Below are 13854 nucleotides of genomic sequence, written 5' to 3'. Positions count from 1 at the left end.
AGGTGCACTTACATTCATCGATGCGGGCTTGTACAAGCTGTCGCTCTGCCTTCGTCACGACGTGGCGTCCAAATGCGGTGTTCACAGGTCGACGAAGCTTCAGTGATCTTGGGGTCACGTTGTTCGATTTGCACTCCAGGCTGAAGCGCAAGTGGGTGCTGAAGGCTGCTAGGCGTGCAGAGAGGCTTATGAAGCGCCTTACCTGGTCAGTTTGGAAACTCCGCTGCAGCTCGGCGGCCAAACGTGGCCCCATTCGTGTCCCTCTCGCGAGGTGGCGTTATCGACGCTGTTGGCCCGGTCCGGCCGGTCTCTCGTCACACGAACTCTCGCTATCAGACGAGCGCGCCGTGTTTCACGCCACTTTACTCCGGTAATTCCTGTTTAGCGAAGATATTTCCAAGATAGGGCACAAATATTATTCTGAATGTGCAGCTACAGTGGCATTAAGGCTTCGCGAACGGTCCTGGGCGGCAAAGGTGCGATCGGGATGTGAGTATGAGTATGAGTTTATTTCAAACAAGCATGTTTACATACATGTTTGAGGTGCATGGGAGTGAAAGCCGCTCAAGAGCAGCTTGACAAAGCTCCCATTACCCTCTCTGAATCATTCTGCTGAATCATTAGCTCTTTTGATGAGACATCTGGATCTTGGTCGGGTATAGTTTTTTGTTTCATTTACTTCCTTACAAACTAAATGACTCTTTGCTTACGGCGGGCGACGAAACGGTAGATGAGTCGCATGTTGCCGAAAATATCGAAACCTATGGCCATGCACGGTCGGTTTGAAGCAAGTGGGTCAATGATACATACGTGTTTTTTAAAGGGAGATGCAGCAATACCACCGTGAAACTTCGACGTTATTAACGTCATAAAACGCGAATAATGACGGTAATAGCAGAGGTCAGATTGAAAGTAGTTTATTCAGTTCACATAAGAAAAAAACACGGTTACAAGAAAAATGTTTCTACTGTTCTTTAAAAAACAGTTACAAGAGACGTGCTGTTTTGTTTGCAACAGCCACCTTCTTCTTGCTCTCTAAACGGTGTTTAACATCTCTAGAGAAAAAGTGCATTCTTGTTGCATAACAAAGTTCAGTATCTAACAAGTGAATGCCGACATGCGCTCAGCACAACCCAAGCGAGCAAGGCTGCACTTGTCTAGCTCTTCCAAAACTTTCCAGAAAATGTTTGCAGCCTTGGTGAAGGTCAGTGTGAATTGCGGTCGCATAACGTAGAACGCTTATCTTGCCTTGGGTTCGGAGCAGACAGGTCGACAGCTCGGCCGCACCGACTCACGGATGCATAGCTCGGGTGCACGGACGCTGTTGCGCTTCTGTGTTGAGTTGCACCCGGAGCCAACGCCGCACAAGCTACGTCGCTCGAAACGCACTTATATAAATGTGGCTAGGACACAGAGGAGCAGCGATCAACTTGCAGCGCAGTTTACCACCAACAAAAAACGCCTGGCAAAAAAACGCTTCGCAGTAGTGTTCGCTGACGTGGTCAGCGTGGCTACTCTGCCGAGAAGCCGGTCAAACAGCGACGAGAGCGCCCCGCTCGGCGGCACAGGCAAGGGTGACATCCGTGGCGTCGGAGTTTTCAAACTGAAAAAGCAATCTAGTAACGTTGGTTGTTCCAGAGTGTTCTAGTAACTTTCCAAGCTTTATCTCGGAAGTTTGCTATCAGCTTTAAAAAATGGCCTGGCTTAGCTTATGGTTAAGCCTAGAATGCGAAGCGTCCCCTTTTATACAATTGCATGACGTCAGTATCCCCGAGCGGTAGGAGCGGGAGTTAGGCCCCCGGCGGAGGCTGCGCGTCCGCAAGCGAGCGCACGAGTTGAGCCCCAGCTTTCATAGCTGTTGTGACGTCAGCGCCCCTAGCGGAAGTAGCGGGAGTTAGGCCACCGGTGGAGGCTGCGCGTCCGCAAGCGAGCGCACGAGTTGAGCCCCAGCTTTCACAGCTGTTGTGACGTCATCACGTGGTGCGCCGATGTAGGTTAAGTGGTAGCTACGCGGCCGCGCGCGGCGCAGCAATGAAGAGCTCGGTTGTGCGGCTAGTATGCTTCGCATAGAAGAGCACGGCCGAGAGCGGCGGCCATTCTGTTCGACGACCGCCGAGCACGCTTGTAGCTACGCCGCTGCCGAATGATTCGGCTCTTTGCGTGTGCAATTAAGTCAGCCCGAATAAATATTTCCGTTTCGAAGACATTCTCGCTGTTTTCCTGTTTCCGGGACTGCAGTCACCACCACTACGTGACACTATGGGGTTTGTTATTTAGCAGTTAGTTTTTGTATGTACGTATGTACGTACAGTCTTTGTCAAAAGTAACCAGGCTCCATGGTTTGCTTTTCATTCGTATAACAGAGCCCTCACAGCTTCCCTAAAGATAAAAAAGTTCTTTGAAGGTGCGAACAGGGGTTATTCTTACCATACAGACATTTCGAGCTTGAGCGCTGGCATAATAGCTTTATTATACGACTGAGAAAAAAACGTGCAGCCTGGTTACTTTTGACTAAGACTGTATGTACTTATGTATGTATGCATGTGTATGTACGTGCGTACGTACGTATGTGTGTGTGTGTTCGTGCGCGTGTATACGTACGCACACGTATGCTCGTACGTATGTATGTATGCTCGTACGTATGTATGTATGTATGTATGCTCGTACGTATGTATGCTCGTACGTATGTATGCTCGTATGTACGTATGTATGTACGTATGTATGCATGTACGTATGTATGCATGTACGTATGTATGCATGTACGTATGTATGCATGTACGTATGTATGCATGTATGCATGTATGCATGCATGCATGTATGTATGTATGTATGTATGTATGTATGTATGTACGTACGTATGTGTGTATGTATGTATTTTTCTGCCATTACTTCAACCCTTTGTTTGTTTTGCAACACACTATACAACTTGTCAGCTCTCCATCGCTCTGTCAGCTTCACTGGGTGCAGGCTTTGTGAAGCCCTTCTTAGGCTTTTTGCTTGCCCACTCCAACTCAAAGCTGTCAGTAGACGCGAAATGCTATTAATAAAATTTTGAGTTACAGTGTGACCTTGTCGCCTGGAGAATTATTTTTAAGGCAGGAAAGCAACTACAGCAAACACGTTTCCGACCAAGACTGGAATGCAACATCGCACCTCAAAGAGAGTACCTATGAGCTCCAACAGCTTAAAGCATCAGTTGCCGGACAGTGCGCAGTTGTGAACAGTTGCGAACAGAGTGCTTAGTCGCCAGCACGCTGATTGAAATCTTTTACTATGTGAAGGAAGAAACGATGCGCATGCAGGCATGGCTGTCTGAAGACTTGTTTATTCGGTAGTTTATTTGTTTATACAAAAATATAAATCTTTATATATATGTATGAGTATAACAACACTTTCCTAGCTTCCGCGCCGAGCAATATTTCCCTCAAGCCACATCTACACAAGTAGGCCCCCGAAAAAAATTTATATAGTATTTTAGCGGCTATGTGGGTCTCTCTAGCCTGTTCAGGAAACATGCATTCCTGACGTTAAAAAGAACTGAACTAAGAAGCATATTTTTGTTCACAGTCCTGTGTGAGCAACTGGGTACAGGTTCTAGCAAAAGTGGAAGGATCAAGAAAAGAATCTCAGAACTGCTTGGCAGCGCTATGTGACGGTTCCTGGTTCGAGGTATGTGGAGTTAGAAAGTGAAGGCCACGAATATGTGGTGCAGTTTATTTTTTAGAGCTGTGTCACCTACGAAAATGTTGGCCTTTGCAGTGAATACATCCCGCAGCCCTCTTGAGATCTGTTTGAAAGACGACACACTGCGCGAATATTTTTCACCTCATAGGCCGGCCACGATTACTCGTTCAGAAACCATTGCACAATAAGCGTGCAAAAGTTGTACCATGCTAGCCACTCGTATATTTATGTAAGCTGATAACACGGCCAGAAAGCCGTGCCCAACAGAAATGACCGTATCTCGGTAACACTGCACGCATCTCGAGAAGAGGCGCGATCGGCCAGATAGCGCTTCTGCAGCGGTTTCCTTTGGTTTCCGTGGTCTCTCCATGCCTCCTCACGCCTACAGCTGCTGCTTACCTACAGCGCGCATAGTGCTTTCCAACGCGTTGAGCTTATAAATGATGTTCATACTCGTCCAGAGTTACTCCCGTACCACACAAGGAAAGAGCAAGCCTTCACTGCGCTGCAGTCTTTGATTAATGCTAAAGCATTTCCAGGCTATGCCGGCGAGGTCATGTCCATAGAACGTGACCGCAGTGTGACGGGCTGTGTACGGGAGGCGTAGGCATGACCCAAAAGAACTGACTCCACCGACTAGCACCTGAGCCACTGTGTCTGGCTTCGAAATTATCTCCCTGCCCCGTCAGCGAAGGCGGTTGTGTCGAATGCGGCGGGTCAACAGAAAGACGTGCAAAGTAGCCAGAGGGCTAAAGAGGAGAGGCCGCGCGAGGAGCCCAGCGCAACCACACACATCCCTGCGGCCCGTTTTGCGGTGCGTCCCCCACTTCCCTCCCTTTGGCGCAGAGACGGTCACGTTTGTGTGTGCGCGCATGCGCGCCTGCAGACGGCCTTGTTGCGAGGTACGGGCTGTGGACTCGGTGAAGGCTAGGGGTTGGGTCTGTATTAAGGGAATTAAACCCAAAAGAAAAGACGGCTCCAGGTTCTTGGAAAACGCAGACTGGCTCCCCGAGCAGCTGCTCTCTTCCGGTGCTAGAGGAGGACTCTCTTTGTCCGTTGACGGCCGAGTTTTCGAATGCCGTGGTCACGTGACCAAGCCGCGGTTCTTGGAGGAAAGCGTGCTTGGGGGTCGAGTCCAGAACGCCCCGAGTTCCGATGCCAGAGGAGAGAGGGCAACCGTGACCCTCATAAACATGTCAAGTTCGAGAGGGGTGCGTCTTCGGCTGAACATGAGCCCCGCGTACGCGACGTGGCCGGCGGAACGTTCGCGGCACAAACAGTTTCTAGGAATTCGCGGGCTTACAGGCCAGCAGTGTCTTGCAACGCAACAGCCTTACTAACGGCGGCCCCGACAGACCGCGTAACGGCTTGAGGTGGCGGGGGAGGCCGGCGGCTAGCTCTAGGAGGGCTCCCAGCAGAGGAGGCGAGGGAACCGTTGCCCTCCGACGGACACCTGATCCCCTTCGACACATCCCCAACAGGGCCGCCGGCCTTCGCGTTGTAACGGCCGCGGCTTCGTGGAAAAATCGGCGGGCGCCCTTGGTCGACTGCATGAGCTGCGACGCCGAAAAACCTTTGGGCGACGAGGACACCGAAGGAAAGGAAGAGAGTCCTGATAGAGACGCGTTGGAGACAGAAGAGACAAAGGCGGGAACGAGCAGAGTCGGGCGAGGTGAACGGAGGCAGATCGCGCTGGTCTGTAGTCGGCGAAGCCCGACCTCAGGGGTCCGTAGCAAACTGACCGCCAGCCGAGACGCCCAAGAAGCCTGAGGCCTCAACCCGTCATAGTACCACTAGCCGAGACGCCTGGGAAGGAAGATCCGACAGTGTCAAGATGGAAGCCCCAGTTAGCGGTCGCCGGGCCAATTCGCCGAAACGTGGGACCGTCACCAGGCTGAGCGCCACCCTGCCAGAGCAGCCGAAAGCGAGGCACCTGTTGGCCGGACTGCACCGACGCCTAATACAAGACGGCGGTGAGCGGAACCCCCTATTTCACTTTCAGGCAGAGAGTGAATAAATATGGTTCACTCGGAGGCGTTGTGTTTTGGCTCAATTCTCCTCGCTTCAGCAGAGCCCGTAGATAGCAACAAATATTGTGTTGCATTGCGACTGACCCCCGACAGGCGGGAACGTCACAGCAGCAGTTGTGACGTTCTCTGAAGAGGAAGCAAGAAGCGTATGGTTGCAATCGAAAGAGGATGATGGCAGGACAGGGCGGAAAAAAAATTATGTCGATAGGACGATTAGTTATTTGCAGCGATAAATGTCAAAAGAACGCCGAAAAAGCGCGGACGGCGATATAGTGAGTGGACAGGAAAGTAGCCCTGGACGGCAAAAAAGCGGGAAAATAGGCAAATAAGTGAAAACAATGTTTGTAATGAATCGAAATGCATTTTATCAGTAATAATTAATGTAACAAAAAGTTTCATTGACATAGATTAATTATCAGCAAAACCGATTGGACGGTTGAATAGGCTCGACGATGACATAGTAAGTGGAACTGAAAGCAAGGAATCCACGGCACCAAATTTGAAAAACCAAAATGGTTGATTGAGGACAAAGAAGGTATATCAGGGTAAACGAATCGATCTTTAATTAAAGCATAAGATGATTACGCAAATTCAATAGTTAAATAAATTAACAAATATAAAGGGAATGGCAAACAGAGGCGACGAGTGCCGAGGAGGCGTCAATGCTTTCGCATTCTTCCAATGCAGGTCGCCGCAGTGATCTCCGATTTTTTTTATCTCGGTCATGACGGCCACGCAAAACGCGCTCCTTATCTGCCTTTTTTGTTAGTGGCCATAGACCTGCGTCATCTTTGCTTGTCGTTCAAGATTAACCGTGGTGAAAGCGCTCGTGTATGGCGTCTCAGATCCTTGAAGTTAAAAATGCCAGACTGTGCCCTGAGAAGAGGATTGCGGCGGATGCTCTCCCCACTGTCATGCGTCTGGGATTGACCACGAGTCCTGAACCTCTTGCGCAGCGGCATGAGAGCTGGCTTGGGGTATTTGCTCGCGGTGCGTCAAGTAGTGCTTCTCGCAGTCGCCTACGTGCGAAAACGTCTGGTGGCAGTGATGACATCAAAGCGATGGACATCAAAGCGGTGACGATTCAGGCTGGAACTTTGGGTGAAGCACCGTCCACATTCGGGGCATTTGTACGGCTTCTCACCCGTGTGGACACGCTGGTGTTCTTTGAGACCCGAACGACTCGAGAAGCGCTTGCTGCAAACGTCGCACTCGAAAGGACGCTCGCCCGTGTGGGTCCGCTCGTGTCTGTTGACATCAGAACTGTTTGAGAAGAGATTAAAACAGGAGGGCGCGCTAAGAATGACAATGCCGCCTCAGAGGACGAAGATTGAAATAACCATTGCGTTATAAAAAAAGAACATGCGGCCGTTAGCAGTCTACAGCATGCACTGCAATGAGTCAGCATAGAGAAGCTTCGATGAGCGTTTAAAACTCAAATCTTTCTGTTTGCATTAGATCTGAGACAAATAAAGACTATCAAGCCAGACCAATTGTGTTCTTCATGCATGTGTTGGTTGTTGGATACATCAGAACTAGGCCGCGAGCATAGGTCCATTTCCTGACGCAGGACTACATAGAAACGGGAAAGGAAAAAATTTGTGCTCTTGTCGTAGAATCCGCCGATTAGCTTCTATGCGCAACGAAGCTGGTGGTCCCATTCTGTGTCGCAGCTGAACCTTAGGGCGCTGCTTCCGTAACGACCTGCACCATTTACATCAAGCCGAATCGAACAAAACCCGCTTCCGTGCTCCTACGTTTCTACCGTATAAACCCATGGCAAGCAATTCTGCGTTCTCAGGGAAGACGGCAGGCATGGCTGCTCCGCCGTGGAAGGTGACGACATGCGTCCTGTTCTAACTGCGTATTTGCCTGCTTGAATGATCGGAGTACAAAGGTTATTGCACGCCGGGGCGGCCGAATTTCGATGACGGCGAAATTCTAGAGACCCGTGTGCTGTGCGATGTCAGTGCAGGTTAAAGAACCCCAGGTAGTCGAAATTTCCGGAGCCTTTCACTACGGAATCTCTCATAGCCTGAGTTTCTTCGGGGCGTTAAACCCTAATAAACCAAACCAACCAGCTTCCTATGTTTAGAGGAACGAAATGATTGAAAATGAGTCTTTTTAGGGTGTCTACAGATCTACCGCCGTCAGCACGCTTAACAGAACGCTCGATTGGGCGTCCTCCGCTGATATTATAGCCCCTGAGCGCTGGGCGCCGAGTCCGAGACAATGCTGCACGGTTTGTTTGCGGCGGTTGCAGTCAGCTCGTGCCCTGCTTAGGCGCAGCGGCCGACGCCCAGCGCCGCTAAAGTTAGTCAGTGCAAGGCACGCGCTCGAGCGTTCGCGTTAAGCATCCTGACGGCGGTATCTGTGTGACCAATGGGTGCCAAACATTTCTCGATGTTCGCTTCGGTCTAACGCTACCACTGCTGTCGACCGCTACTAAAACAATTGCGAAGCATATAGCGTGGTCAAACGTCGGGCTTACCTGTAATTGCTGGAGTACTCGCATTTGCTGCACTGGTACCTTTTCCTCTGGGGATGTTTTTTCTGAAAGTGCTCTTCAAAAAGATGTTGCGTAGTGAACTGGTCGCCGCATGTGTTGCAGGAGAAGACCGTGGGTGGAGCGGGCGGTCTGTTGCTATCGTCAGTGAGCGAATCGAGCACCGATTTAACGTCTTCCTGGCTGAGAACAGGTAAGGGCCTTTCCATCGCAGCCTGCGCTGTTAACCGTCAATCATCAAAGGCTCAGGATGTACAGGACAAGAGACGCATTCGTCCGGATCGTTCCTGTTGTTATACTGTCCGGTGTAGCTTGTATCAGGTTCTACCAAAACTACAGACGTGTGCTAGAAAAAAAAGAACAGCACATATTCGAGGTGCTCTGCCATATCTGTATAGCCTTCTGTTTGTCACTGTCTTCTTTGCCACTGACTCAAAAATCGTTGTCCGCATGAACTGTTTGCGATTATGCTATCGTGTCTAGGCGCTCCGAGGTGCAATGTAAGAAAGTGATAGAAATTCTGCAAGCACAATGCTTGATCTTTTACCTGCACATATCAGTTAAATGATGACTGTGTGAGGTGATTTAGGCGAACAAGACGGCGGGCTCTTTTGATGTGCAAGATTACCGACATACGGGCCTAGAAATGCTCAGGAATATTTGCCCTGATTTTCCAAGCAAGTCGATAACTTTAGAAGCAGTCATTGCGGTAGTAAATCTCTGCGACGTGAACACTGAGGAGCAAGCAAGCAGAATTACAAGGAGATACTATGGAAATACTCCTATGGGACCTAAAAGATCCATTGGCTCTTCAACACCTGCACACTGCGCGCTAAAGGCTTTCTGCCGGTTTATGAATGCATTACGTACCTATAATTTTATCATCGCCCCTTGAGGACATAGACCAAAGAAAGAAATTAGCCACTGATCCTATATTGAGAAGCTAATGTCTGTAAAAAACGACTTATTTTCGAGATCAGTTGAATAACCACAAACAACATCACTTTAAATTTCTGTTTATTCCCCTTCTTTCGATCTTGCTAACAAGGTCGTAAGAATATTTGATCTCGATATGCAAGGAATAGTTTTGGTTTTTATCTGCAAACTCTACGCAAACATCGCCAAGGAATGAATTTAGTCCCTCAGCCTGAGTCGCTTTGGGACGTTAAACCCCGCAAACGAACAAATTTTAATAATGAATTGAGCTTTGCACGTGGCTAGTTTACCGCACAGACTGATGGCTGACAAAAGGCTGACGGAAAGCCCGAAAAATTTACTGGGCTAACCTGCGGCCGCAAACTGCAGAAACAATTGGGCGGCGGCGATAGCAGCCAGCGTGAACGGCGGACGCCGACGATAAGAATCCCGGTTGCTCTCGACAGCGTTCAGTCTAATGACAGTAGCGAACTATCGAGATCAAAGATCGGCGGTTATCTCGAATGAAAAAATGATAAGGGCACAATATTTGATAAGGGCACAATATTTGCCGGCATATCCTGTTGGAATACTTTGCCATGTGAAATTAAAGCGTCGTTTACTGTTCACTCATTTCATCACCGCATTGAAGAGTACTTAATTAATTTCCTGTGTGGTCCACATGCCTAAACAGTAGTAATCCTTGTTTAAAATATCATTTTCTTTGCATTATGTTTCGAAGTTGTTGCTGTATATACTTTTTGTTCCGTTTTTCACACATAACATTGTAAATTTTTTTTTGTAGATTGTTTATTTATGCTAATTGATACACTGCCTTCCATTCTTTGATATTTTACCCCACTTGATTTGTTCTGGGAGGTCCCCCCGACAGTCGTCTACTATGGGACCTCCTTCTGTACTGATTTTATTGTATTTGTATTACTATGTGCGTTTTAAATAAACTAAACTTTTAAATAAACTTCTCGCGATAAAGAGAGAACTTAAGCTAAGAAACAAAACATCCAGCGTGTGCCCACAGTATGTGGCCATGGATGTTTCAGAGCGATAGCTGTACTTGATGCAAAATCTATCTCTGGGATGTGCGTATGTTTGACCTGAGTGTGACCTTGCAAAGCCGCTTAGCAACAGCCTTTGGCCCGGACGACCGCCGAAATTTGACCTCGGCAGATTTTTACCAAAAGTGATGTCCAACCATATTTGACCGTGCCCTACACGATGGTCACCTCCAGATCTGGGCCTGGTCATTTCGAAAAATTTACGCCGGGTCATCCAAAAACTTATCATGGCCAATGTGGAAAATTGACGTCCAATCATAAATGACTGTTTCGCTCAATTTTGGTGAGCTCCAAATTTGGCCCGGACTATTGCCAAAAATTTGACTTCGAGATTTGGGAACGGTTTCGGACTGTAATAACCAAGTTAAAACTCGGTAGTATGTGGTAGTCTACCAAACATGCACCATGGTGGCTTGTCCTTCCATTCCTGACCTTTGACCTTGACTTTTCACCTTAAATGAGTTTCATCGAGGTGGTTCTACTCTAAAGTCATCTGACGCGACGTCAACGTATGGCGCATTGAAAAACTAGCCATGCTGGCCCGATTGGCCACGGAAGGAGTCGGAACCGTCCAGCCATGCCAGTGCTATTGCTCGACCTTTCAGTATAACCGTGCTTAAACCATGCCTAACATTCTTTTCCTATAGCATTCACTCCGCGGTGTGCTAATGCACTTGCGGTGTATAGATTTTTCTTTGAAAAAAAAAGACATTTAGGCGGCCACATTAATAGGTGGAAAGTTCGACATTGCATGCCCTTTCCTCTACCTTGGTAGTCCAATGTCCAGCACTCTTGCGCAAATATTTTGGACAAATAGTGTTTGGTACTGTTATGGAAATATTGAAGGTTATGGTCCATTTTTCCGTTTCGTAGCAAAATGTCTCTTATAAAGTTTTTCTGTCGCTCGCATCGAGTGGTTAAAACTGTCATAAAAACCTCTCAGATACTGAGTTTGATTTACTATTTCAAACTGATGACATTGTTTACGGAATAGTTCCGTAAAGTCATTCGCATTTTGTCCGCTTGATGGGCTCTCATCAACTTGTTTTTCGGAGCACTTAAAAATTTTAAGTGCTGTTTTAAGTTAGTCTTTTTTTCGGGTACTTCAACTGCTGATCTTGCAAATCGAGCTAATAAAACCTTGAAAGCAATAAATACTGGGACAGTTGATAATCACTTAAGAATTAACGTTAGTAAAACCGCAGCAGTCATGTTTCACCCACGTCACAAACACTTTGAACTACCTGTAATTGAATTAAACGATACCAGAATAGAGTTTGTGCAGTCTGTGAAAACTCTGGGCGTTTACTTTGCAGCAGATATGTCATGGAATGACCATATTAATTACGTAGTTCAGAAACTTTCCAGAACAGTTGGTATCATGCGCCGCAATTGCTTTAACTTTCCTACGTCAGTCAACATGTTACTTTACCACTCACTGTTCTCGTCTATAGCTAACTACGGATGTATGGTGTGGGCAACAACAACAGCTGAAAAAAACTACAAGGAACTTTAGCGGCTAAAGTGGTGAAAGGCGAAAGCCTGAGTGCTGCATTCTGCTACGCGATTGTTCACTGTACATTTTGTTGGAGCATTAATTAACTGCCACTTAATGACGCTTAAGCTTCGCCTTTAGGAGTGGAACGCGACAGCGTGTTGTAGCGCTGCCACGGAGTCCAAGGAACGCCACCACCCGTTCGGCGCGATGCGTTGCCCTTTGAACGCAACGCTTTTTGAGGAAAGGAAATGGGGCTGTAATTCAGTGTCATCTCGGTGGACACCTCAGCCGCACCGTACAGGAAGGGAGGAAGTGCGAGTGAAAGAAGAAAGAGGGCCGTAATGAAGAAAATGAAAATTGTACTTGAGGAAAGAAAATTACGCAGTAGTTGTCTCACATATATCAGTAGACACTAGTCGAAAATTGTATTTGAGGAGAGGAAGTTGAGCAGTAACTGCCTCAAATATTTCTGTGGACACCCGTCAAAATTCGCGCGCTGTGACGTCACGACAATTTGGACCAATCTGAAACGCGGACAAATACGCCTTGCTCGTCGGTAAATTGGTTTCTGAGGAAAGGAAATGTATCTGTCTCTCATATCTCGGTGGACACCTAAACCGCGCCGTAACGGGAAGGGAGGAAGATGGGAGTGAATGAAGACACCATATTCACTAGACGCACCCTTGTTCATTCCAACCTCCTTGTTCATTCCGAACCATCGAGCTGGCATGGCGGTGTGATAGCGTGCTCGACTCGCACTCCGGAGACCGGGGTTCGATTCCCAAGCTCGACCAATTTCCTACTCGGTTTTCTTTATTTATCTGGTCTGACTAGAAAGGCTAATTAGACTATTTGGTTATGTAAGCAATTAACTAAACTCAGTCAAACTTACTTGGAGCATCACTATACGATACAATTCGCCCCGTTTGAAATTCGCGCACTTTGACGTCACGACCGTTTCGACCAACTGAAAGGCGTCATTTCTGTCGACAGCTCCTGCTTACAACGATGAGGCATTAAAGGCTTCCGCCTTAATATTAACAAACTCGCAGTGTTACAAATACGTATTATACGCATTGCATGTAAAGTGCCGCATTTCTTCCACACTGCGAGCGTTTTCCATCGACACACCGTCATACCAATGAAGTCCTTGTATAACTATCGGCTGTGCTATAAATATAAACTCGCCATAATCAAAAATGATGACTCCTTACTTACACTAGCGGGGCTAGAGCAAAGCAGAACTGTGCATGATACCCGCGCAGCGCCTTGCAATGTTAAGAAATGCCGCACAAACTATAGCAAAGAAATGTTGCAGCATACCTTACTGACACTTCTGAACCAGTTGTAGTGCCACAAGAATCATGATGTATCCAATATTTCTCTGAAAGAATGGCCCCAAATGTTCATGTTTTAAGCATGAAATGCTTTTAGCTCCCGTTGTCGGCAGTGTGGTGACGTCACGCCAAGACCGAGAGCCATCATCCGGGCACTGAATTCCAGTCATCCGGGCTCTGAAACGAGAACATCCGGGCACCGTACGAGACTTAACGAGATTTAACGAGACTCTCTAAGCCCTCCTACGCGACCGGCATGCAAGCGCCGGTTGGTCTCCAAACGAGACAAAAAATAACTGCTGCCAGTGCCTTCTCAATGTTTATCAAGATATCAGTGGAGCTGTGGGTTTGATAATGCACGGAATTTTATTTCCCATTTCTAATAACGCGTGCAAAAAGCACATAAATGCCACGTTACACTTCGTTGTCATACGTGATCCGGGGGAGAAGCGCTGCGTTCAAAGGGCAAGGCATCGCGCCGAACGGGTGGTGGCGTTCCTCCCTTCCTTTACGGTGCGGTTCGGGTGTCCACCGAGATGACATAAGGCCCGTAAACATTTCATGCTTACTCTACTCTCGTTTACGGGAGGGGCTGAGATTTTTTTTTTCTTCGTATTACCACTTTGAGTGCACCTGTCAATTTTGCTGTCATTTATTTTCTCCCCCCTGTGTTTGCCTTTATAGGCTCTTTGATCTAATGTAGTTTTTTTTTCTTTTAAAAGCACAATGTAGTGCGCATTGAACGTACATGTCTCATTCTCTGTACCGAACATACTTTACTTACATTTTGTTTGATGTCCTATTCCGC

Source organism: Amblyomma mixtum, chromosome 9 (genome assembly GCF_055824585.1).
Source record: "Amblyomma mixtum isolate Tamu chromosome 9, ASM5582458v1, whole genome shotgun sequence".
NCBI lineage: Eukaryota > Metazoa > Arthropoda > Arachnida > Ixodida > Ixodidae > Amblyomma > Amblyomma mixtum.
The sequence above is the reverse complement of the archived record's forward strand: the minus strand, read 5'-3'. Positions refer to the sequence as shown.